This window comes from Scomber japonicus, chromosome 2, assembly GCF_027409825.1.
Source record: "Scomber japonicus isolate fScoJap1 chromosome 2, fScoJap1.pri, whole genome shotgun sequence".
Classification (NCBI taxonomy): Eukaryota; Metazoa; Chordata; class Actinopteri; order Scombriformes; family Scombridae; genus Scomber; species Scomber japonicus.
In genome coordinates this window covers 41683840-41705349 of record NC_070579.1, presented here as the reverse complement: position 1 = coordinate 41705349, position 21510 = coordinate 41683840, and the positions used below count along the sequence as shown (strand labels likewise).

At 50.4% G+C, this 21510-nt stretch overlaps 41 non-coding genes across 41 annotated transcripts; all 41 read right to left on the bottom strand.

The window, feature by feature from the left end:
- Nucleotides 1–96: 96 nt before the first annotated feature.
- LOC128384857 (5S ribosomal RNA) lies at nucleotides 97–215 on the bottom strand. Its single transcript, XR_008324590.1, has one exon. It is a non-coding gene; the product is annotated as a 5S ribosomal RNA (ribosomal RNA).
- Nucleotides 216–628: 413 nt separating this feature from the next.
- Nucleotides 629–747, bottom strand: LOC128383603 (5S ribosomal RNA). The gene has a single exon (XR_008323933.1). It is a non-coding gene; the product is annotated as a 5S ribosomal RNA (ribosomal RNA).
- Nucleotides 748–1160: 413 nt separating this feature from the next.
- Nucleotides 1161–1279, bottom strand: LOC128384846 (5S ribosomal RNA). The gene has a single exon (XR_008324581.1). It is a non-coding gene; the product is annotated as a 5S ribosomal RNA (ribosomal RNA).
- A 417-nt stretch (nucleotides 1280–1696) lies between these two features.
- Nucleotides 1697–1815, bottom strand: LOC128384835 (5S ribosomal RNA). Its single transcript, XR_008324571.1, has one exon. It is a non-coding gene; the product is annotated as a 5S ribosomal RNA (ribosomal RNA).
- Nucleotides 1816–2228: 413 nt separating this feature from the next.
- LOC128383521 (5S ribosomal RNA) lies at nucleotides 2229–2347 on the bottom strand. The gene has a single exon (XR_008323922.1). It is a non-coding gene; the product is annotated as a 5S ribosomal RNA (ribosomal RNA).
- Nucleotides 2348–2760: 413 nt separating this feature from the next.
- On the bottom strand, nucleotides 2761–2879 carry LOC128384813 (5S ribosomal RNA). Its single transcript, XR_008324555.1, has one exon. It is a non-coding gene; the product is annotated as a 5S ribosomal RNA (ribosomal RNA).
- Nucleotides 2880–3296: 417 nt separating this feature from the next.
- Nucleotides 3297–3415, bottom strand: LOC128384802 (5S ribosomal RNA). The gene has a single exon (XR_008324544.1). It is a non-coding gene; the product is annotated as a 5S ribosomal RNA (ribosomal RNA).
- A 413-nt stretch (nucleotides 3416–3828) lies between these two features.
- On the bottom strand, nucleotides 3829–3947 carry LOC128384791 (5S ribosomal RNA). Its single transcript, XR_008324533.1, has one exon. It is a non-coding gene; the product is annotated as a 5S ribosomal RNA (ribosomal RNA).
- A 413-nt stretch (nucleotides 3948–4360) lies between these two features.
- On the bottom strand, nucleotides 4361–4479 carry LOC128384779 (5S ribosomal RNA). Its single transcript, XR_008324522.1, has one exon. It is a non-coding gene; the product is annotated as a 5S ribosomal RNA (ribosomal RNA).
- Nucleotides 4480–4891: 412 nt separating this feature from the next.
- Nucleotides 4892–5010, bottom strand: LOC128353726 (5S ribosomal RNA). The gene has a single exon (XR_008320911.1). It is a non-coding gene; the product is annotated as a 5S ribosomal RNA (ribosomal RNA).
- A 413-nt stretch (nucleotides 5011–5423) lies between these two features.
- Nucleotides 5424–5542, bottom strand: LOC128384768 (5S ribosomal RNA). Its single transcript, XR_008324511.1, has one exon. It is a non-coding gene; the product is annotated as a 5S ribosomal RNA (ribosomal RNA).
- A 412-nt stretch (nucleotides 5543–5954) lies between these two features.
- On the bottom strand, nucleotides 5955–6073 carry LOC128353715 (5S ribosomal RNA). Its single transcript, XR_008320910.1, has one exon. It is a non-coding gene; the product is annotated as a 5S ribosomal RNA (ribosomal RNA).
- Nucleotides 6074–6486: 413 nt separating this feature from the next.
- LOC128384757 (5S ribosomal RNA) lies at nucleotides 6487–6605 on the bottom strand. Its single transcript, XR_008324500.1, has one exon. It is a non-coding gene; the product is annotated as a 5S ribosomal RNA (ribosomal RNA).
- Nucleotides 6606–7018: 413 nt separating this feature from the next.
- Nucleotides 7019–7137, bottom strand: LOC128384746 (5S ribosomal RNA). The gene has a single exon (XR_008324489.1). It is a non-coding gene; the product is annotated as a 5S ribosomal RNA (ribosomal RNA).
- A 409-nt stretch (nucleotides 7138–7546) lies between these two features.
- Nucleotides 7547–7665, bottom strand: LOC128384735 (5S ribosomal RNA). Its single transcript, XR_008324478.1, has one exon. It is a non-coding gene; the product is annotated as a 5S ribosomal RNA (ribosomal RNA).
- Nucleotides 7666–8078: 413 nt separating this feature from the next.
- On the bottom strand, nucleotides 8079–8197 carry LOC128354555 (5S ribosomal RNA). Its single transcript, XR_008321087.1, has one exon. It is a non-coding gene; the product is annotated as a 5S ribosomal RNA (ribosomal RNA).
- A 413-nt stretch (nucleotides 8198–8610) lies between these two features.
- On the bottom strand, nucleotides 8611–8729 carry LOC128384724 (5S ribosomal RNA). The gene has a single exon (XR_008324467.1). It is a non-coding gene; the product is annotated as a 5S ribosomal RNA (ribosomal RNA).
- Nucleotides 8730–9141: 412 nt separating this feature from the next.
- Nucleotides 9142–9260, bottom strand: LOC128384713 (5S ribosomal RNA). Its single transcript, XR_008324456.1, has one exon. It is a non-coding gene; the product is annotated as a 5S ribosomal RNA (ribosomal RNA).
- Nucleotides 9261–9673: 413 nt separating this feature from the next.
- Nucleotides 9674–9792, bottom strand: LOC128384691 (5S ribosomal RNA). The gene has a single exon (XR_008324434.1). It is a non-coding gene; the product is annotated as a 5S ribosomal RNA (ribosomal RNA).
- Nucleotides 9793–10205: 413 nt separating this feature from the next.
- Nucleotides 10206–10324, bottom strand: LOC128384680 (5S ribosomal RNA). The gene has a single exon (XR_008324423.1). It is a non-coding gene; the product is annotated as a 5S ribosomal RNA (ribosomal RNA).
- Nucleotides 10325–10737: 413 nt separating this feature from the next.
- LOC128384669 (5S ribosomal RNA) lies at nucleotides 10738–10856 on the bottom strand. Its single transcript, XR_008324412.1, has one exon. It is a non-coding gene; the product is annotated as a 5S ribosomal RNA (ribosomal RNA).
- A 413-nt stretch (nucleotides 10857–11269) lies between these two features.
- Nucleotides 11270–11388, bottom strand: LOC128354443 (5S ribosomal RNA). Its single transcript, XR_008321039.1, has one exon. It is a non-coding gene; the product is annotated as a 5S ribosomal RNA (ribosomal RNA).
- A 413-nt stretch (nucleotides 11389–11801) lies between these two features.
- LOC128354437 (5S ribosomal RNA) lies at nucleotides 11802–11920 on the bottom strand. The gene has a single exon (XR_008321038.1). It is a non-coding gene; the product is annotated as a 5S ribosomal RNA (ribosomal RNA).
- A 413-nt stretch (nucleotides 11921–12333) lies between these two features.
- Nucleotides 12334–12452, bottom strand: LOC128354481 (5S ribosomal RNA). Its single transcript, XR_008321064.1, has one exon. It is a non-coding gene; the product is annotated as a 5S ribosomal RNA (ribosomal RNA).
- Nucleotides 12453–12865: 413 nt separating this feature from the next.
- On the bottom strand, nucleotides 12866–12984 carry LOC128384658 (5S ribosomal RNA). Its single transcript, XR_008324401.1, has one exon. It is a non-coding gene; the product is annotated as a 5S ribosomal RNA (ribosomal RNA).
- Nucleotides 12985–13397: 413 nt separating this feature from the next.
- Nucleotides 13398–13516, bottom strand: LOC128354023 (5S ribosomal RNA). The gene has a single exon (XR_008320939.1). It is a non-coding gene; the product is annotated as a 5S ribosomal RNA (ribosomal RNA).
- Nucleotides 13517–13929: 413 nt separating this feature from the next.
- LOC128354430 (5S ribosomal RNA) lies at nucleotides 13930–14048 on the bottom strand. The gene has a single exon (XR_008321037.1). It is a non-coding gene; the product is annotated as a 5S ribosomal RNA (ribosomal RNA).
- A 417-nt stretch (nucleotides 14049–14465) lies between these two features.
- On the bottom strand, nucleotides 14466–14584 carry LOC128384647 (5S ribosomal RNA). The gene has a single exon (XR_008324390.1). It is a non-coding gene; the product is annotated as a 5S ribosomal RNA (ribosomal RNA).
- A 413-nt stretch (nucleotides 14585–14997) lies between these two features.
- LOC128353670 (5S ribosomal RNA) lies at nucleotides 14998–15116 on the bottom strand. Its single transcript, XR_008320906.1, has one exon. It is a non-coding gene; the product is annotated as a 5S ribosomal RNA (ribosomal RNA).
- A 413-nt stretch (nucleotides 15117–15529) lies between these two features.
- Nucleotides 15530–15648, bottom strand: LOC128384636 (5S ribosomal RNA). The gene has a single exon (XR_008324379.1). It is a non-coding gene; the product is annotated as a 5S ribosomal RNA (ribosomal RNA).
- A 413-nt stretch (nucleotides 15649–16061) lies between these two features.
- On the bottom strand, nucleotides 16062–16180 carry LOC128384625 (5S ribosomal RNA). The gene has a single exon (XR_008324368.1). It is a non-coding gene; the product is annotated as a 5S ribosomal RNA (ribosomal RNA).
- A 413-nt stretch (nucleotides 16181–16593) lies between these two features.
- LOC128382689 (5S ribosomal RNA) lies at nucleotides 16594–16712 on the bottom strand. The gene has a single exon (XR_008323793.1). It is a non-coding gene; the product is annotated as a 5S ribosomal RNA (ribosomal RNA).
- Nucleotides 16713–17125: 413 nt separating this feature from the next.
- LOC128384613 (5S ribosomal RNA) lies at nucleotides 17126–17244 on the bottom strand. The gene has a single exon (XR_008324357.1). It is a non-coding gene; the product is annotated as a 5S ribosomal RNA (ribosomal RNA).
- A 417-nt stretch (nucleotides 17245–17661) lies between these two features.
- Nucleotides 17662–17780, bottom strand: LOC128384602 (5S ribosomal RNA). Its single transcript, XR_008324346.1, has one exon. It is a non-coding gene; the product is annotated as a 5S ribosomal RNA (ribosomal RNA).
- A 417-nt stretch (nucleotides 17781–18197) lies between these two features.
- LOC128384591 (5S ribosomal RNA) lies at nucleotides 18198–18316 on the bottom strand. Its single transcript, XR_008324335.1, has one exon. It is a non-coding gene; the product is annotated as a 5S ribosomal RNA (ribosomal RNA).
- Nucleotides 18317–18729: 413 nt separating this feature from the next.
- Nucleotides 18730–18848, bottom strand: LOC128384569 (5S ribosomal RNA). The gene has a single exon (XR_008324313.1). It is a non-coding gene; the product is annotated as a 5S ribosomal RNA (ribosomal RNA).
- Nucleotides 18849–19261: 413 nt separating this feature from the next.
- LOC128354226 (5S ribosomal RNA) lies at nucleotides 19262–19380 on the bottom strand. The gene has a single exon (XR_008320978.1). It is a non-coding gene; the product is annotated as a 5S ribosomal RNA (ribosomal RNA).
- A 412-nt stretch (nucleotides 19381–19792) lies between these two features.
- On the bottom strand, nucleotides 19793–19911 carry LOC128384558 (5S ribosomal RNA). Its single transcript, XR_008324302.1, has one exon. It is a non-coding gene; the product is annotated as a 5S ribosomal RNA (ribosomal RNA).
- A 413-nt stretch (nucleotides 19912–20324) lies between these two features.
- Nucleotides 20325–20443, bottom strand: LOC128384547 (5S ribosomal RNA). The gene has a single exon (XR_008324291.1). It is a non-coding gene; the product is annotated as a 5S ribosomal RNA (ribosomal RNA).
- Nucleotides 20444–20856: 413 nt separating this feature from the next.
- On the bottom strand, nucleotides 20857–20975 carry LOC128353528 (5S ribosomal RNA). The gene has a single exon (XR_008320888.1). It is a non-coding gene; the product is annotated as a 5S ribosomal RNA (ribosomal RNA).
- A 412-nt stretch (nucleotides 20976–21387) lies between these two features.
- Nucleotides 21388–21506, bottom strand: LOC128354218 (5S ribosomal RNA). Its single transcript, XR_008320977.1, has one exon. It is a non-coding gene; the product is annotated as a 5S ribosomal RNA (ribosomal RNA).
- Nucleotides 21507–21510: the final 4 nt, after the last annotated feature.

Below are 21510 nucleotides of genomic sequence, written 5' to 3'. Positions count from 1 at the left end.
CACAGCTGGAACGATTGCAGCTTTTGTTCCTCAAAGCCCTGTGTGTGGTGATGGAGCAACAGCGCCCTCCTTTGGTGACAGCTGAGAGGGAAAAAAAGCTTACAGCACCTGGTATTCCCAGGCGGTCTCCCATCCAAGTACTAACCAGGCCCGACCCTGCTTAGCTTCCGAGATCAGACGAGATCGGGCGTGTTCAGGGTGGTATGGCCGTAAGCGACGAAACAGGCCGCAGAAAGCCCATTTAAACATGCTGTGACACCACTGACAGTTGCTCACACCAGCTGAGTGGTGGATAATGGTGTCTCAGCCATCAAACACATGCTATCCTTTAACAGTACTTTGATAGGAATAGTTGTTTTTTTTCTGCAGAGAAACACACAGCTGGAAGGACTGCAACCTTGTTCCTCAGGCCATTTGTGTACATGCGGGATGATTGCAGGCTTTTTACAGGCTGTAACAGTGAGAACTGGAACCCTAAAAACTACTTGGAAAGTGAGGCGTCTCAGTGCCACCTCTCTGGCGTGCATTCAGACACAGCTGGAATGATTGCAGCTTTTGTTCCTCAAAGCCCTGTGTGCGGTGATGGAGCAACAGCGCCCTCCTTTGGTGACAGCTGAGAGGGAAAAAAAGCTTACAGCACCTGGTATTCCCAGGCGGTCTCCCATCCAAGTACTAACCAGGCCCGACCCTGCTTAACTTCCGAGATCAGACGAGATCGGGCGTGTTCAGGGTGGTATGGCCGTAAGCGACGAAACAGGCCGCAGAAAGCCCATTTAAACATGCTGTGACACAACTGACAGTTGCTCACACCAGCTGAGTGGCGGATAATGGTGTCTCAGCCATCAAACACATGCTATCCTTTAACAGTACTTTGATAGGAATAGTTTTTTTTTTTCTGCGGAGAAACACACAGCTGGAAGGACTGCAACCTTGTTCCTCAGGCCATTTGTGTACATGCGGGATGATTGCAGGCTTTTTACAGGCTGTAACAGTGAGAAGTGGAACCCTAAAAACTACTTGGAAAGTGAGGCGTCTCAGTGCCACCTCTCTGGCGTGCATTCAGACACAGCTGGAACGATTGCAGCTTTTGTTCCTCAAAGCCCTGTGTGCGGTGATGGAGCAACAGCGCCCTCCTTTGGTGACAGCTGAGAGGGAAAAAAAGCTTACAGCACCTGGTATTCCCAGGCGGTCTCCCATCCAAGTACTAACCAGGCCCGACCCTGCTTAGCTTCCGAGATCAGACGAGATCGGGCGTGTTCAGGGTGGTATGGCCGTAAGCGACGAAACAGGCCGCAGAAAGCCCATTTAAACATGCTGTGACACAACTGACAGTTGCTCACACCAGCTGAGTGGCGGATAATGGTGTCTCAGCCATCAAACACATGCTATCCTTTAACAGTACTTTGATAGGAATAGTTTTTTTTTTTCTGCGGAGAAACACACAGCTGGAAGGACTGCAACCTTGTTCCTCAGGCCATTTGTGTACATGCGGGATGATTGCAGGCTTTTTACAGGCTGTAACAGTGAGAACTGGAACCCTAAAAACTACTTGGAAAGTGAGGCGTCTCAGTGCCACCTCTCTGGCTGGCGTGCATTCAGACACAGCTGGAACGATTGCAGCTTTTGTTCCTCAAAGCCCTGTGTGCGGTGATGGAGCAACAGCGCCCTCCTTTGGTGACAGCTGAGAGGGAAAAAAAGCTTACAGCACCTGGTATTCCCAGGCGGTCTCCCATCCAAGTACTAACCAGGCCCGACCCTGCTTAGCTTCCGAGATCAGACGAGATCGGGCGTGTTCAGGGTGGTATGGCCGTAAGCGACGAAACAGGCCGCAGAAAGCCCATTTAAACATGCTGTGACACCACTGACAGTTGCTCACACCAGCTGAGTGGTGGATAATGGTGTCTCAGCCATCAAACACATGCTATCCTTTAACAGTACTTTGATAGGAATAGTTGTTTTTTTTCTGCAGAGAAACACACAGCTGGAAGGACTGCAACCTTGTTCCTCAGGCCATTTGTGTACATGCGGGATGATTGCAGGCTTTTTACAGGCTGTAACAGTGAGAACTGGAACCCTAAAAACTACTTGGAAAGTGAGGCGTCTCAGTGCCACCTCTCTGGCGTGCATTCAGACACAGCTGGAATGATTGCAGCTTTTGTTCCTCAAAGCCCTGTGTGCGGTGATGGAGCAACAGCGCCCTCCTTTGGTGACAGCTGAGAGGGAAAAAAAGCTTACAGCACCTGGTATTCCCAGGCGGTCTCCCATCCAAGTACTAACCAGGCCCGACCCTGCTTAACTTCCGAGATCAGACGAGATCGGGCGTGTTCAGGGTGGTATGGCCGTAAGCGACGAAACAGGCCGCAGAAAGCCCATTTAAACATGCTGTGACACAACTGACAGTTGCTCACACCAGCTGAGTGGCGGATAATGGTGTCTCAGCCATCAAACACATGCTATCCTTTAACAGTACTTTGATAGGAATAGTTTTTTTTTTTCTGCGGAGAAACACACAGCTGGAAGGACTGCAACCTTGTTCCTCAGGCCATTTGTGTACATGCGGGATGATTGCAGGCTTTTTACAGGCTGTAACAGTGAGAAGTGGAACCCTAAAAACTACTTGGAAAGTGAGGCGTCTCAGTGCCACCTCTCTGGCGTGCATTCAGACACAGCTGGAACGATTGCAGCTTTTGTTCCTCAAAGCCCTGTGTGCGGTGATGGAGCAACAGCGCCCTCCTTTGGTGACAGCTGAGAGGGAAAAAAAGCTTACAGCACCTGGTATTCCCAGGCGGTCTCCCATCCAAGTACTAACCAGGCCCGACCCTGCTTAGCTTCCGAGATCAGACGAGATCGGGCGTGTTCAGGGTGGTATGGCCGTAAGCGACGAAACAGGCCGCAGAAAGCCCATTTAAACATGCTGTGACACAACTGACAGTTGCTCACACCAGCTGAGTGGCGGATAATGGTGTCTCAGCCATCAAACACATGCTATCCTTTAACAGTACTTTGATAGGAATAGTTTTTTTTTTTCTGCGGAGAAACACACAGCTGGAAGGACTGCAACCTTGTTCCTCAGGCCATTTGTGTACATGCGGGATGATTGCAGGCTTTTTACAGGCTGTAACAGTGAGAACTGGAACCCTAAAAACTACTTGGAAAGTGAGGCGTCTCAGTGCCACCTCTCTGGCTGGCGTGCATTCAGACACAGCTGGAACGATTGCAGCTTTTGTTCCTCAAAGCCCTGTGTGCGGTGATGGAGCAACAGCGCCCTCCTTTGGTGACAGCTGAGAGGGAAAAAAAGCTTACAGCACCTGGTATTCCCAGGCGGTCTCCCATCCAAGTACTAACCAGGCCCGACCCTGCTTAGCTTCCGAGATCAGACGAGATCGGGCGTGTTCAGGGTGGTATGGCCGTAAGCGGCGAAACAGGCCGCAGAAAGCCCATTTAAACATGCTGTGACACCACTGACAGTTGCTCACACCAGCTGAGTGGCGGATAATGGTGTCTCAGCCATCAAACACATGCTATCCTTTAACAGTACTTTGATAGGAATAGTTTTTTTTTTTCTGTGGAGAAACACACAGCTGGAAGGACTGCAACCTTGTTCCTCAGGCCATTTGTGTACATGCGGGATGATTGCAGGCTTTTTACAGGCTGTAACAGTGAGAACTGGAACCCTAAAAACTACTTGGAAAGTGAGGCGTCTCAGTGCCACCTCTCTGGCGTGCATTCAGACACAGCTGGAATGATTGCAGCTTTTGTTCCTCAAAGCCCTGTGTGCGGTGATGGAGCAACAGCGCCCTCCTTTGGTGACAGCTGAGAGGGAAAAAAAGCTTACAGCACCTGGTATTCCCAGGCGGTCTCCCATCCAAGTACTAACCAGGCCCGACCCTGCTTAGCTTCCGAGATCAGACGAGATCGGGCGTGTTCAGGGTGGTATGGCCGTAAGCGACGAAACAGGCCGCAGAAAGCCCATTTAAACATGCTGTGACACCACTGACAGTTGCTCACACCAGCTGAGTGGTGGATAATGGTGTCTCAGCCATCAAACACATGCTATCCTTTAACAGTACTTTGATAGGAATAGTTGTTTTTTTTCTGCGGAGAAACACACAGCTGGAAGGACTGCAACCTTGTTCCTCAGGCCATTTGTGTACATGCGGGATGATTGCAGGCTTTTTACAGGCTGTAACAGTGAGAACTGGAACCCTAAAAACTACTTGGAAAGTGAGGCGTCTCAGTGCCACCTCTCTGGCGTGCATTCAGACACAGCTGGAATGATTGCAGCTTTTGTTCCTCAAAGCCCTGTGTGCGGTGATGGAGCAACAGCGCCCTCCTTTGGTGACAGCTGAGAGGGAAAAAAAGCTTACAGCACCTGGTATTCCCAGGCGGTCTCCCATCCAAGTACTAACCAGGCCCGACCCTGCTTAGCTTCCGAGATCAGACGAGATCGGGCGTGTTCAGGGTGGTATGGCCGTAAGCGACGAAACAGGCCGCAGAAAGCCCATTTAAACATGCTGTGACACCACTGACAGTTGCTCACACCAGCTGAGTGGCGGATAATGGTGTCTCAGCCATCAAACACATGCTATCCTTTAACAGTACTTTGATAGGAATAGTTTTTTTTTTCTGCGGAGAAACACACAGCTGGAAGGACTGCAACCTTGTTCCTCAGGCCATTTGTGTACATGCGGGATGATTGCAGGCTTTTTACAGGCTGTAACAGTGAGAACTGGAACCCTAAAAACTACTTGGAAAGTGAGGCGTCTCAGTGCCACCTCTCTGGCGTGCATTCAGACACAGCTGGAATGATTGCAGCTTTTGTTCCTCAAAGCCCTGTGTGCGGTGATGGAGCAACAGCGCCCTCCTTTGGTGACAGCTGAGAGGGAAAAAAAGCTTACAGCACCTGGTATTCCCAGGCGGTCTCCCATCCAAGTACTAACCAGGCCCGACCCTGCTTAGCTTCCGAGATCAGACGAGATCGGGCGTGTTCAGGGTGGTATGGCCGTAAGAGACGAAACAGGCCGCAGAAAGCCCATTTAAACATGCTGTGACACCACTGACAGTTGCTCACACCAGCTGAGTGGTGGATAATGGTGTCTCAGCCATCAAACACATGCTATCCTTTAACAGTACTTTGATAGGAATAGTTTTTTTTTTTCTGCGGAGAAACACACAGCTGGAAGGACTGCAACCTTGTTCCTCAGGCCATTTGTGTACATGCGGGATGATTGCAGGCTTTTTACAGGCTGTAACAGTGAGAACTGGAACCCTAAAAACTACTTGGAAAGTGAGGCGTCTCAGTGCCACCTCTCTGGCGTGCATTCAGACACAGCTGGAACGATTGCAGCTTTTGTTCCTCAAAGCCCTGTGTGCAGTGATGGAGCAACAGCGCCCTCCTTTGGTGACAGCTGAGAGGGAAAAAAAGCTTACAGCACCTGGTATTCCCAGGCGGTCTCCCATCCAAGTACTAACCAGGCCCGACCCTGCTTAGCTTCCGAGATCAGACGAGATCGGGCGTGTTCAGGGTGGTATGGCCGTAAGCGACGAAACAGGCCGCAGAAAGCCCATTTAAACATGCTGTGACACCACTGACAGTTGCTCACACCAGCTGAGTGGCGGATAATGGTGTCTCAGCCATCAAACACATGCTATCCTTTAACAGTACTTTGATAGGAATAGTTTTTTTTTTCTGCGGAGAAACACACAGCTGGAAGGACTGCAACCTTGTTCCTCAGGCCATTTGTGTACATGCGGGATGATTGCAGGCTTTTTACAGGCTGTAACAGTGAGAACTGGAACCCTAAAAACTACTTGGAAAGTGAGGCGTCTCAGTGCCACCTCTCTGGCGTGCATTCAGACACAGCTGGAATGATTGCAGCTTTTGTTCCTCAAAGCCCTGTGTGCGGTGATGGAGCAACAGCGCCCTCCTTTGGTGACAGCTGAGAGGGAAAAAAAGCTTACAGCACCTGGTATTCCCAGGCGGTCTCCCATCCAAGTACTAACCAGGCCCGACCCTGCTTAGCTTCCGAGATCAGACGAGATCGGGCGTGTTCAGGGTGGTATGGCCGTAAGAGACGAAACAGGCCGCAGAAAGCCCATTTAAACATGCTGTGACACCACTGACAGTTGCTCACACCAGCTGAGTGGTGGATAATGGTGTCTCAGCCATCAAACACATGCTATCCTTTAACAGTACTTTGATAGGAATAGTTTTTTTTTTTCTGCGGAGAAACACACAGCTGGAAGGACTGCAACCTTGTTCCTCAGGCCATTTGTGTACATGCGGGATGATTGCAGGCTTTTTACAGGCTGTAACAGTGAGAACTGGAACCCTAAAAACTACTTGGAAAGTGAGGCGTCTCAGTGCCACCTCTCTGGCGTGCATTCAGACACAGCTGGAACGATTGCAGCTTTTGTTCCTCAAAGCCCTGTGTGCGGTGATGGAGCAACAGCGCCCTCCTTTGGTGACAGCTGAGAGGGAAAAAAAGCTTACAGCACCTGGTATTCCCAGGCGGTCTCCCATCCAAGTACTAACCAGGCCCGACCCTGCTTAGCTTCCGAGATCAGACGAGATCGGGCGTGTTCAGGGTGGTATGGCCGTAAGCGACGAAACAGGCCGCAGAAAGCCCATTTAAACATGCTGTGACACCACTGACAGTTGCTCACACCAGCTGAGTGGCGGATAATGGTGTCTCAGCCATCAAACACATGCTATCCTTTAACAGTACTTTGATAGGAATAGTTTTTTTTTTTCTGCGGAGAAACACACAGCTGGAAGGACTGCAACCTTGTTCCTCAGGCCATTTGTGTACATGCGGGATGATTGCAGGCTTTTTACAGGCTGTAACAGTGAGAACTGGAACCCTAAAAACTACTTGGAAAGTGAGGCGTCTCAGTGCCACCTCTCTGGCGTGCATTCAGACACAGCTGGAACGATTGCAGCTTTTGTTCCTCAAAGCCCTGTGTGCGGTGATGGAGCAACAGCGCCCTCCTTTGGTGACAGCTGAGAGGGAAAAAAAGCTTACAGCACCTGGTATTCCCAGGCGGTCTCCCATCCAAGTACTAACCAGGCCCGACCCTGCTTAGCTTCCGAGATCAGACGAGATCGGGCGTGTTCAGGGTGGTATGGCCGTAAGCGACGAAACAGGCCGCAGAAAGCCCATTTAAACATGCTGTGACACCACTGACAGTTGCTCACACCAGCTGAGTGGCGGATAATGGTGTCTCAGCCATCAAACACATGCTATCCTTTAACAGTACTTTGATAGGAATATTTTTTTTTTTCTGCGGAGAAACACACAGCTGGAAGGACTGCAACCTTGTTCCTCAGGCCATTTGTGTACATGCGGGATGATTGCAGGCTTTTTACAGGCTGTAACAGTGAGAACTGGAACCCTAAAAACTACTTGGAAAGTGAGGCTCAGTGCCACCTCTCTGGCGTGCATTCAGACACAGCTGGAATGATTGCAGCTTTTGTTCCTCAAAGCCCTTTGTGCGGTGATGGAGCAACAGCGCCCTCCTTTGGTGACAGCTGAGAGGGAAAAAAAGCTTACAGCACCTGGTATTCCCAGGCGGTCTCCCATCCAAGTACTAACCAGGCCCGACCCTGCTTAGCTTCCGAGATCAGACGAGATCGGGCGTGTTCAGGGTGGTATGGCCGTAAGCGACGAAACAGGCCGCAGAAAGCCCATTTAAACATGCTGTGACACCACTGACAGTTGCTCACACCAGCTGAGCGGTGGATAATGGTGTCTCAGCCATCAAACACATGCTATCCTTTAACAGTACTTTGATAGGAATAGTTGTTTTTTTTCTGCGGAGAAACACACAGCTGGAAGGACTGCAACCTTGTTCCTCAGGCCATTTGTGTACATGCGGGATGATTGCAGGCTTTTTACAGGCTGTAACAGTGAGAACTGGAACCCTAAAAACTACTTGGAAAGTGAGGCGTCTCAGTGCCACCTCTCTGGCGTGCATTCAGACACAGCTGGAACGATTGCAGCTTTTGTTCCTCAAAGCCCTGTGTGCGGTGATGGAGCAACAGCGCCCTCCTTTGGTGACAGCTGAGAGGGAAAAAAAGCTTACAGAACCTGGTATTCCCATGCGGTCTCCCATCCAAGTACTAACCAGGCCCGACCCTGCTTAGCTTCCGAGATCAGACGAGATCAGGCGTGTTCAGGGTGGTATGGCCGTAAGCTACGAAACAGGCCGCAGAAAGCCCATTTAAACATGCTGTGACACCACTGACAGTTGCTCACACCAGCTGAGTGGCGGATAATGGTGTCTCAGCCATCAAACACATGCTATCCTTTAACAGTACTTTGATAGGAATAGTTTTTTTTTTTCTGCGGAGAAACACACAGCTGGAAGGACTGCAACCTTGTTCCTCAGGCCATTTGTGTACATGCGGGATGATTGCAGGCTTTTTACAGGCTGTAACAGTGAGAACTGGAACCCTAAAAACTACTTGGAAAGTGAGGCGTCTCAGTGCCACCTCTCTGGCGTGCATTCAGACACAGCTGGAACGATTGCAGCTTTTGTTCCTCAAAGCCCTGTGTGCGGTGATGGAGCAACAGCGCCCTCCTTTGGTGACAGCTGAGAGGGAAAAAAAGCTTACAGCACCTGGTATTCCCAGGCGGTCTCCCATCCAAGTACTAACCAGGCCCGACCCTGCTTAGCTTCCGAGATCAGACGAGATCGGGCGTGTTCAGGGTGGTATGGCCGTAAGCGACGAAACAGGCCGCAGAAAGCCCATTTAAACATGCTGTGACACCACTGACAGTTGCTCACACCAGCTGAGTGGCGGATAATGGTGTCTCAGCCATCAAACACATGCTATCCTTTAACAGTACTTTGATAGGAATATTTTTTTTTTTCTGCGGAGAAACACACAGCTGGAAGGACTGCAACCTTGTTCCTCAGGCCATTTGTGTACATGCGGGATGATTGCAGGCTTTTTACAGGCTGTAACAGTGAGAACTGGAACCCTAAAAACTACTTGGAAAGTGAGGCGTCTCAGTGCCACCTCTCTGGCGTGCATTCAGACACAGCTGGAACGATTGCAGCTTTTGTTCCTCAAAGCCCTGTGTGCGGTGATGGAGCAACAGCGCCCTCCTTTGGTGACAGCTGAGAGGGAAAAAAAGCTTACAGCACCTGGTATTCCCAGGCGGTCTCCCATCCAAGTACTAACCAGGCCCGACCCTGCTTAGCTTCCGAGATCAGACGAGATCGGGCGTGTTCAGGGTGGTATGGCCGTAAGCGACGAAACAGGCCGCAGAAAGCCCATTTGAACATGCTGTGACACCACTGACAGTTGCTCACACCAGCTGAGTGGCGGATAATGGTGTCTCAGCCATCAAACACATGCTATCCTTTAACAGTACTTTGATAGGAATAGTTTTTTTTTTTCTGCGGAGAAACACACAGCTGGAAGGACTGCAACCTTGTTCCTCAGGCCATTTGTGTACATGCGGGATGATTGCAGGCTTTTTACAGGCTGTAACAGTGAGAACTGGAACCCTAAAAACTACTTGGAAAGTGAGGCGTCTCAGTGCCACCTCTCTGGCGTGCATTCAGACACAGCTGGAACGATTGCAGCTTTTGTTCCTCAAAGCCCTGTGTGCGGTGATGGAGCAACAGCGCCCTCCTTTGGTGACAGCTGAGAGGGAAAAAAAGCTTACAGCACCTGGTATTCCCAGGCGGTCTCCCATCCAAGTACTAACCAGGCCCGACCCTGCTTAGCTTCCGAGATCAGACGAGATCGGGCGTGTTCAGGGTGGTATGGCCGTAAGCGACGAAACAGGCCGCAGAAAGCCCATTTAAACATGCTGTGACACCACTGACAGTTGCTCACACCAGCTGAGTGGCGGATAATGGTGTCTCAGCCATCAAACACATGCTATCCTTTAACAGTACTTTGATAGGAATAGTTTTTTTTTTTCTGCGGAGAAACACACAGCTGGAAGGACTGCAACCTTGTTCCTCAGGCCATTTGTGTACATGCGGGATGATTGCAGGCTTTTTACAGGCTGTAACAGTGAGAACTGTAACCCTAAAAACTACTTGGAAAGTGAGGCGTCTCAGTGCCACCTCTCTGGCGTGCATTCAGACACAGCTGGAACGATTGCAGCTTTTGTTCCTCAAAGCCCTGTGTGCGGTGATGGAGCAACAGCGCCCTCCTTTGGTGACAGCTGAGAGGGAAAAAAAGCTTACAGCACCTGGTATTCCCAGGCGGTCTCCCATCCAAGTACTAACCAGGCCCGACCCTGCTTAGCTTCCGAGATCAGACGAGATCGGGCGTGTTCAGGGTGGTATGGCCGTAAGCGACGAAACAGGCCGCAGAAAGCCCATTTAAACATGCTGTGACACCACTGACAGTTGCTCACACCAGCTGAGTGGTGGATAATGGTGTCTCAGCCATCAAACACATGCTATCCTTTAACAGTACTTTGATAGGAATAGTTGTTTTTTTTCTGCGGAGAAACACACAGCTGGAAGGACTGCAACCTTGTTCCTCAGGCCATTTGTGTACATGCGGGATGATTGCAGGCTTTTTACAGGCTGTAACAGTGAGAACTGGAACCCTAAAAACTACTTGGAAAGTGAGGCGTCTCAGTGCCACCTCTCTGGCGTGCATTCAGACACAGCTGGAATGATTGCAGCTTTTGTTCCTCAAAGCCCTGTGTGCGGTGATGGAGCAACAGCGCCCTCCTTTGGTGACAGCTGAGAGGGAAAAAAAGCTTACAGCACCTGGTATTCCCAGGCGGTCTCCCATCCAAGTACTAACCAGGCCCGACCCTGCTTAGCTTCCGAGATCAGACGAGATCGGGCGTGTTCAGGGTGGTATGGCCGTAAGCAACGAAACAGGCCGCAGAAAGCCCATTTAAACATGCTGTGACACCACTGACAGTTGCTCACACCAGCTGAGTGGTGGATAATGGTGTCTCAGCCATCAAACACATGCTATCCTTTAACAGTACTTTGATAGGAATAGTTGTTTTTTTTCTGCGGAGAAACACACAGCTGGAAGGACTGCAACCTTGTTCCTCAGGCCATTTGTGTACATGCGGGATGATTGCAGGCTTTTTACAGGCTGTAACAGTGAGAACTGGAACCCTAAAAACTACTTGGAAAGTGAGGCGTCTCAGTGCCACCTCTCTGGCGTGCATTCAGACACAGCTGGAATGATTGCAGCTTTTGTTCCTCAAAGCCCTGTGTGCGGTGATGGAGCAACAGCGCCCTCCTTTGGTGACAGCTGAGAGGGAAAAAAAGCTTACAGCACCTGGTATTCCCAGGCGGTCTCCCATCCAAGTACTAACCAGGCCCGACCCTGCTTAGCTTCCGAGATCAGACGATATCGGGCGTGTTCAGGGTGGTATGGCCGTAAGCTACGAAACAGGCCGCAGAAAGCCCATTTAAACATGCTGTGACACCACTGACAGTTGCTCACACCAGCTGAGTGGCGGATAATGGTGTCTCAGCCATCAAACACATGCTATCCTTTAACAGTACTTTGATAGGAATAGTTTTTTTTTTTCTGCGGAGAAACACACAGCTGGAAGGACTGCAACCTTGTTCCTCAGGCCATTTGTGTACATGCGGGATGATTGCAGGCTTTTTACAGGCTGTAACAGTGAGAACTGGAACCCTAAAAACTACTTGGAAAGTGAGGCGTCTCAGTGCCACCTCTCTGGCGTGCATTCAGACACAGCTGGAATGATTGCAGCTTTTGTTCCTCAAAGCCCTGTGTGCGGTGATGGAGCAACAGCGCCCTCCTTTGGTGACAGCTGAGAGGGAAAAAAAGCTTACAGCACCTGGTATTCCCAGGCGGTCTCCCATCCAAGTACTAACCAGGCCCGACCCTGCTTAGCTTCCGAGATCAGACGATATCGGGCGTGTTCAGGGTGGTATGGCCGTAAGCTACGAAACAGGCCGCAGAAAGCCCATTTAAACATGCTGTGACACCACTGACAGTTGCTCACACCAGCTGAGTGGCGGATAATGGTGTCTCAGCCATCAAACACATGCTATCCTTTAACAGTACTTTGATAGGAATAGTTTTTTTTTTTCTGCGGAGAAACACACAGCTGGAAGGACTGCAACCTTGTTCCTCAGGCCATTTGTGTACATGCGGGATGATTGCAGGCTTTTTACAGGCTGTAACAGTGAGAACTGGAACCCTAAAAACTACTTGGAAAGTGAGGCGTCTCAGTGCCACCTCTCTGGCGTGCATTCAGACACAGCTGGAACGATTGCAGCTTTTGTTCCTCAAAGCCCTGTGTGCGGTGATGGAGCAACAGCGCCCTCCTTCGGTGACAGCTGAGAGGGAAAAAAAGCTTACAGCACCTGGTATTCCCAGGCTGTCTCCCATCCAAGTACTAACCAGGCCCGACCCTGCTTAGCTTCCGAGATCAGACGAGATCGGGCGTGTTCAGGGTGGTATGGCCGTAAGCGACGAAGCAGGCCGCAGAAAGCCCATTTAAACATGCTGTGACACAACTGACAGTTGCTCACACCAGCTGAGTGGCGGATAATGGTGTCTCAGCCATCAAACACATGCTATCCTTTAACAGTACTTTGATAGGAATAGTTTTTTTTTTTCTGCGGAGAAACACACAGCTGGAAGGACTGCAACCTTGTTCCTCAGGCCATTTGTGTACATGCGGGATGATTGCAGGCTTTTTACAGGCTGTAACAGTGAGAAGTGGAACCCTAAAAACTACTTGGAAAGTGAGGCGTCTCAGTGCCACCTCTCTGGCGTGCATTCAGACACAGCTGGAACGATTGCAGCTTTTGTTCCTCAAAGCCCTGTGTGCGGTGATGGAGCAACAGCGCCCTCCTTTGGTGACAGCTGAGAGGGAAAAAAAGCTTACAGCACCTGGTATTCCCAGGCGGTCTCCCATCCAAGTACTAACCAGGCCCGACCCTGCTTAGCTTCCGAGATCAGACGAGATCGGGCGTGTTCAGGGTGGTATGGCCGTAAGCGACGAAACAGGCCGCAGAAAGCCCATTTAAACATGCTGTGACACAACTGACAGTTGCTCACACCAGCTGAGTGGCGGATAATGGTGTCTCAGCCATCAAACACATGCTATCCTTTAACAGTACTTTGATAGGAATAGTTTTTTTTTTTCTGCGGAGAAACACACAGCTGGAAGGACTGCAACCTTGTTCCTCAGGCCATTTGTGTACATGCGGGATGATTGCAGGCTTTTTACAGGCTGTAACAGTGAGAACTGGAACCCTAAAAACTACTTGGAAAGTGAGGCGTCTCAGTGCCACCTCTCTGGCGTGCATTCAGACACAGCTGGAATGATTGCAGCTTTTGTTCCTCAAAGCCCTGTGTGCGGTGATGGAGCAACAGCGCCCTCCTTTGGTGACAGCTGAGAGGGAAAAAAAGCTTACAGCACCTGGTATTCCCAGGCGGTCTCCCATCCAAGTACTAACCAGGCCCGACCCTGCTTAGCTTCCGAGATCAGACAAGATCGGGCGTGTTCAGGGTGGTATGGCCGTAAGCGACGAAACAGGCCGCAGAAAGCCCATTTAAACATGCTGTGACACCACTGACAGTTGCTCACACCAGCTGAGTGGTGGATAATGGTGTCTCAGCCATCAAACACATGCTATCCTTTAACAGTACTTTGATAGGAATAGTTGTTTTTTTTCTGCGGAGAAACACACAGCTGGAAGGACTGCAACCTTGTTCCTCAGGCCATTTGTGTACATGCGGGATGATTGCAGGCTTTTTACAGGCTGTAACAGTGAGAAGTGGAACCCTAAAAACTACTTGGAAAGTGAGGCGTCTCAGTGCCACCTCTCTGGCGTGCATTCAGACACAGCTGGAATGATTGCAGCTTTTGTTCCTCAAAGCCCTGTGTGCGGTGATGGAGCAACAGCGCCCTCCTTTGGTGACAGCTGAGAGGGAAAAAAAGCTTACAGCACCTGGTATTCCCAGGCGGTCTCCCATCCAAGTACTAACCAGGCCCGACCCTGCTTAGCTTCCGAGATCAGACGATATCGGGCGTGTTCAGGGTGGTATGGCCGTAAGCGACCAAACAGGCCGCAGAAAGCCCATTTAAACATGCTGTGACACAACTGACAGTTGCTCACACCAGCTGAGTGGCGGATAATGGTGTCTCAGCCATCAAACACATGCTATCCTTTAACAGTACTTTGATAGGAATAGTTTTTTTTTTTCTGCGGAGAAACACACAGCTGGAAGGACTGCAACCTTGTTCCTCAGGCCATTTGTGTACATGCGGGATGATTGCAGGCTTTTTACAGGCTGTAACAGTGAGAACTGGAACCCTAAAAACTACTTGGAAAGTGAGGCGTCTCAGTGCCACCTCTCTGGCTGGCGTGCATTCAGACACAGCTGGAACGATTGCAGCTTTTGTTCCTCAAAGCCCTGTGTGCGGTGATGGAGCAACAGCGCCCTCCTTTGGTGACAGCTGAGAGGGAAAAAAAGCTTACAGCACCTGGTATTCCCAGGCGGTCTCCCATCCAAGTACTAACCAGGCCCGACCCTGCTTAGCTTCCGAGATCAGACGAGATCGGGCGTGTTCAGGGTGGTATGGCCGTAAGCGGCGAAACAGGCCGCAGAAAGCCCATTTAAACATGCTGTGACACCACTGACAGTTGCTCACACCAGCTGAGTGGCGGATAATGGTGTCTCAGCCATCAAACACATGCTATCCTTTAACAGTACTTTGATAGGAATAGTTTTTTTTTTTCTGTGGAGAAACACACAGCTGGAAGGACTGCAACCTTGTTCCTCAGGCCATTTGTGTACATGCGGGATGATTGCAGGCTTTTTACAGGCTGTAACAGTGAGAACTGGAACCCTAAAAACTACTTGGAAAGTGAGGCGTCTCAGTGCCACCTCTCTGGCGTGCATTCAGACACAGCTGGAATGATTGCAGCTTTTGTTCCTCAAAGCCCTGTGTGTGGTGATGGAGCAACAGCGCCCTCCTTTGGTGACAGCTGAGAGGGAAAAAAAGCTTACAGCACCTGGTATTCCCAGGCGGTCTCCCATCCAAGTACTAACCAGGCCCGACCCTGCTTAGCTTCCGAGATCAGACGAGATCAGGCGTGTTCAGGGTGGTATGGCCGTAAGCTACGAAACAGGCCGCAGAAAGCCCATTTAAACATGCTGTGACACCACTGACAGTTGCTCACACCAACTGAGTGGCGGATAATGGTGTCTCAGCCATCAAACACATGCTATCCTTTAACAGTACTTTGATAGGAATAGTTTTTTTTTTTCTGCGGAGAAACACACAGCTGGAAGGACTGCAACCTTGTTCCTCAGGCCATTTGTGTACATGCGGGATGATTGCAGGCTTTTTACAGGCTGTAACAGTGAGAACTGGAACCCTAAAAACTACTTGGAAAGTGAGGCGTCTCAGTGCCACCTCTCTGGCGTGCATTCAGACACAGCTGGAACGATTGCAGCTTTTGTTCCTCAAAGCCCTGTGTGCGGTGATGGAGCAACAGCGCCCTCCTTTGGTGACAGCTGAGAGGGAAAAAAAGCTTACAGCACCTGGTATTCCCAGGCGGTCTCCCATCCAAGTACTAACCAGGCCCGACCCTGCTTAGCTTCCGAGATCAGACGAGATCGGGCGTGTTCAGGGTGGTATGGCCGTAAGCGACGAAACAGGCCGCAGAAAGCCCATTTAAACATGCTGTGACACCACTGACAGTTGCTCACACCAGCTGAGTGGCGGATAATGGTGTCTCAGCCATCAAACACATGCTATCCTTTAACAGTACTTTGATAGGAATAGTTTTTTTTTTTCTGCGGAGAAACACACAGCTGGAAGGACTGCAACCTTGTTCCTCAGGCCATTTGTGTACATGCGGGATGATTGCAGGCTTTTTACAGGCTGTAACAGTGAGAACTGGAACCCTAAAAACTACTTGGAAAGTGAGGCGTCTCAGTGCCACCTCTCTGGCGTGCATTCAGACACAGCTGGAACGATTGCAGCTTTTGTTCCTCAAAGCCCTGTGTGTGGTGATGGAGCAACAGCGCCCTCCTTTGGTGACAGCTGAGAGGGAAAAAAAGCTTACAGCACCTGGTATTCCCAGGCGGTCTCCCATCCAAGTACTAACCAGGCCCGACCCTGCTTAGCTTCCGAGATCAGACGAGATCGGGCGTGTTCAGGGTGGTATGGCCGTAAGCGACGAAACAGGCCGCAGAAAGCCCATTTAAACATGCTGTGACACCACTGACAGTTGCTCACACCAGCTGAGTGGTGGATAATGGTGTCTCAGCCATCAAACACATGCTATCCTTTAACAGTACTTTGATAGGAATAGTTGTTTTTTTTCTGCAGAGAAACACACAGCTGGAAGGACTGCAACCTTGTTCCTCAGGCCATTTGTGTACATGCGGGATGATTGCAGGCTTTTTACAGGCTGTAACAGTGAGAACTGGAACCCTAAAAACTACTTGGAAAGTGAGGCGTCTCAGTGCCACCTCTCTGGCGTGCATTCAGACACAGCTGGAATGATTGCAGCTTTTGTTCCTCAAAGCCCTGTGTGCGGTGATGGAGCAACAGCGCCCTCCTTTGGTGACAGCTGAGAGGGAAAAAAAGCTTACAGCACCTGGTATTCCCAGGCGGTCTCCCATCCAAGTACTAACCAGGCCCGACCCTGCTTAACTTCCGAGATCAGACGAGATCGGGCGTGTTCAGGGTGGTATGGCCGTAAGCGACGAAACAGGCCGCAGAAAGCCCATTTAAACATGCTGTGACACAACTGACAGTTGCTCACACCAGCTGAGTGGCGGATAATGGTGTCTCAGCCATCAAACACATGCTATCCTTTAACAGTACTTTGATAGGAATAGTTTTTTTTTTTCTGCGGAGAAACACACAGCTGGAAGGACTGCAACCTTGTTCCTCAGGCCATTTGTGTACATGCGGGATGATTGCAGGCTTTTTACAGGCTGTAACAGTGAGAAGTGGAACCCTAAAAACTACTTGGAAAGTGAGGCGTCTCAGTGCCACCTCTCTGGCGTGCATTCAGACACAGCTGGAACGATTGCAGCTTTTGTTCCTCAAAGCCCTGTGTGCGGTGATGGAGCAACAGCGCCCTCCTTTGGTGACAGCTGAGAGGGAAAAAAAGCTTACAGCACCTGGTATTCCCAGGCGGTCTCCCATCCAAGTACTAACCAGGCCCGACCCTGCTTAGCTTCCGAGATCAGACGAGATCGGGCGTGTTCAGGGTGGTATGGCCGTAAGCGACGAAACAGGCCGCAGAAAGCCCATTTAAACATGCTGTGACACAACTGACAGTTGCTCACACCAGCTGAGTGGCGGATAATGGTGTCTCAGCCATCAAACACATGCTATCCTTTAACAGTACTTTGATAGGAATAGTTTTTTTTTTTCTGCGGAGAAACACACAGCTGGAAGGACTGCAACCTTGTTCCTCAGGCCATTTGTGTACATGCGGGATGATTGCAGGCTTTTTACAGGCTGTAACAGTGAGAACTGGAACCCTAAAAACTACTTGGAAAGTGAGGCGTCTCAGTGCCACCTCTCTGGCTGGCGTGCATTCAGACACAGCTGGAACGATTGCAGCTTTTGTTCCTCAAAGCCCTGTGTGCGGTGATGGAGCAACAGCGCCCTCCTTTGGTGACAGCTGAGAGGGAAAAAAAGCTTACAGCACCTGGTATTCCCAGGCGGTCTCCCATCCAAGTACTAACCAGGCCCGACCCTGCTTAGCTTCCGAGATCAGACGAGATCGGGCGTGTTCAGGGTGGTATGGCCGTAAGCGACGAAACAGGCCGCAGAAAGCCCATTTAAACATGCTGTGACACAACTGACAGTTGCTCACACCAGCTGAGTGGCGGATAATGGTGTCTCAGCCATCAAACACATGCTATCCTTTAACAGTACTTTGATAGGAATAGTTTTTTTTTTTCTGCGGAGAAACACACAGCTGGAAGGACTGCAACCTTGTTCCTCAGGCCATTTGTGTACATGCGGGATGATTGCAGGCTTTTTACAGGCTGTAACAGTGAGAACTGGAACCCTAAAAACTACTTGGAAAGTGAGGCGTCTCAGTGCCACCTCTCTGGCTGGCGTGCATTCAGACACAGCTGGAACGATTGCAGCTTTTGTTCCTCAAAGCCCTGTGTGCGGTGATGGAGCAACAGCGCCCTCCTTTGGTGACAGCTGAGAGGGAAAAAAAGCTTACAGCACCTGGTATTCCCAGGCGGTCTCCCATCCAAGTACTAACCAGGCCCGACCCTGCTTAGCTTCCGAGATCAGACGAGATCGGGCGTGTTCAGGGTGGTATGGCCGTAAGCGGCGAAACAGGCCGCAGAAAGCCCATTTAAACATGCTGTGACACCACTGACAGTTGCTCACACCAGCTGAGTGGCGGATAATGGTGTCTCAGCCATCAAACACATGCTATCCTTTAACAGTACTTTGATAGGAATAGTTTTTTTTTTTCTGTGGAGAAACACACAGCTGGAAGGACTGCAACCTTGTTCCTCAGGCCATTTGTGTACATGCGGGATGATTGCAGGCTTTTTACAGGCTGTAACAGTGAGAACTGGAACCCTAAAAACTACTTGGAAAGTGAGGCGTCTCAGTGCCACCTCTCTGGCGTGCATTCAGACACAGCTGGAATGATTGCAGCTTTTGTTCCTCAAAGCCCTGTGTGCGGTGATGGAGCAACAGCGCCCTCCTTTGGTGACAGCTGAGAGGGAAAAAAAGCTTACAGCACCTGGTATTCCCAGGCGGTCTCCCATCCAAGTACTAACCAGGCCCGACCCTGCTTAGCTTCCGAGATCAGACGAGATCGGGCGTGTTCAGGGTGGTATGGCCGTAAGCGACGAAACAGGCTGCAGAAAGCCCATTTAAACATGCTGTGACACCACTTACAGTTGCTCACACCAGCTGAGTGGCGGATAATGGTGTCTCAGCCATCAAACACATGCTATCCTTTAACAGTACTTTGATAGGAATAGTTTTTTTTTTTCTGCGGAGAAACACACAGCTGGAAGGACTGCAACCTTGTTCCTCAGGCCATTTGTGTACATGCGGGATGATTGCAGGCTTTTTACAGGCTGTAACAGTGAGAACTGGAACCCTAAAAACTACTTGGAAAGTGAGGCGTCTCAGTGCCACCTCTCTGGCGTGCATTCAGACACAGCTGGAATGATTGCAGCTTTTGTTCCTCAAAGCCCTGTGTGCGGTGATGGAGCAACAGCGCCCTCCTTTGGTGACAGCTGAGAGGGAAAAAAAGCTTACAGCACCTGGTATTCCCAGGCGGTCTCCCATCCAAGTACTAACCAGGCCCGACCCTGCTTAGCTTACGAGATCAGACGAGATCGGGCGTGTTCAGGGTGGTATGGCCGTAAGCGACGAAACAGGCCGCAGAAAGCCCATTTAAACATGCTGTGACACCACTGACAGTTGCTCACACCAGCTGAGTGGCGGATAATGGTGTCTCAGCCATCAAACACATGCTATCCTTTAACAGTACTTTGATAGGAATAGTTTTTTTTTTCTGCGGAGAAACACACAGCTGGAAGGACTGCAACCTTGTTCCTCAGGCCATTTGTGTACATGCGGGATGATTGCAGGCTTTTTACAGGCTGTAACAGTGAGAACTGGAACCCTAAAAACTACTTGGAAAGTGAGGCGTCTCAGTGCCACCTCTCTGGCGTGCATTCAGACACAGCTGGAATGATTGCAGCTTTTGTTCCTCAAAGCCCTGTGTGCGGTGATGGAGCAACAGCGCCCTCCTTTGGTGACAGCTGAGAGGGAAAAAAAGCTTACAGCACCTGGTATTCCCAGGCGGTCTCCCATCCAAGTACTAACCAGGCCCGACCCTGCTTAGCTTCCGAGATCAGACGAGATCGGGCGTGTTCAGGGTGGTATGGCCGTAAGCGACGAAACAGGCCGCAGAAAGCCCATTTAAACATGCTGTGACACCACTGACAGTTGCTCACACCAGCTGAGTGGTGGATAATGGTGTCTCAGCCATCAAACACATGCTATCCTTTAACAGTACTTTGATAGGAATAGTTGTTTTTTTTCTGCGGAGAAACACACAGCTGGAAGGACTGCAACCTTGTTCCTCAGGCCATTTGTGTACATGCGGGATGATTGCAGGCTTTTTACAGGCTGTAACAGTGAGAACTGGAACCCTAAAAACTACTTGGAAAGTGAGGCGTCTCAGTGCCACCTCTCTGGCGTGCATTCAGACACAGCTGGAATGATTGCAGCTTTTGTTCCTCAAAGCCCTGTGTGCGGTGATGGAGCAACAGCGCCCTCCTTTGGTGACAGCTGAGAGGGAAAAAAAGCTTACAGCACCTGGTATTCCCAGGCGGTCTCCCATCCAAGTACTAACCAGGCCCGACCCTGCTTAGCTTCCGAGATCAGACGAGATCGGGCGTGTTCAGGGTGGTATGGCCGTAAGCGACGAAACAGGCCGCAGAAAGCCCATTTAAACATGCTGTGACACCACTGACAGTTGCTCACACCAGCTGAGTGGCGGATAATGGTGTCTCAGCCATCAAACACATGCTATCCTTTAACAGTACTTTGATAGGAATAGTTTTTTTTTTTCTGTGGAGAAACACACAGCTGGAAGGACTGCAACCTTGTTCCTCAGGCCATTTGTGTACATGCGGGATGATTGCAGGCTTTTTACAGGCTGTAACAGTGAGAACTGGAACCCTAAAAACTACTTGGAAAGTGAGGCGTCTCAGTGCCACCTCTCTGGCGTGCATTCAGACACAGCTGGAATGATTGCAGCTTTTGTTCCTCAAAGCCCTGTGTGCGGTGATGGAGCAACAGCGCCCTCCTTTGGTGACAGCTGAGAGGGAAAAAAAGCTTACAGCACCTGGTATTCCCAGGCGGTCTCCCATCCAAGTACTAACCAGGCCCGACCCTGCTTAGCTTCCGAGATCAGACGAGATCGGGTGTGTTCAGGGTGGTATGGCCGTAAGCGACGAAACAGGCCGCAGAAAGCCCATTTAAACATGCTGTGACACCACTGACAGTTGCTCACACCAGCTGAGTGGCGGATAATGGTGTCTCAGCCATCAAACACATGCTATCCTTTAACAGTACTTTGATAGGAATAGTTTTTTTTTTCTGCGGAGAAACACACAGCTGGAAGGACTGCAACCTTGTTCCTCAGGCCATTTGTGTACATGCGGGATGATTGCAGGCTTTTTACAGGCTGTAACAGTGAGAACTGGAACCCTAAAAACTACTTGGAAAGTGAGGCGTCTCAGTGCCACCTCTCTGGCGTGCATTCAGACACAGCTGGAATGATTGCAGCTTTTGTTCCTCAAAGCCCTGTGTGCGGTGATGGAGCAACAGCGCCCTCCTTTGGTGACAGCTGAGAGGGAAAAAAAGCTTACAGCACCTGGTATTCCCAGGCGGTCTCCCATCCAAGTACTAACCAGGCCCGACCCTGCTTAGCTTACGAGATCAGACGAGATCGGGCGTGTTCAGGGTGGTATGGCCGTAAGCGACG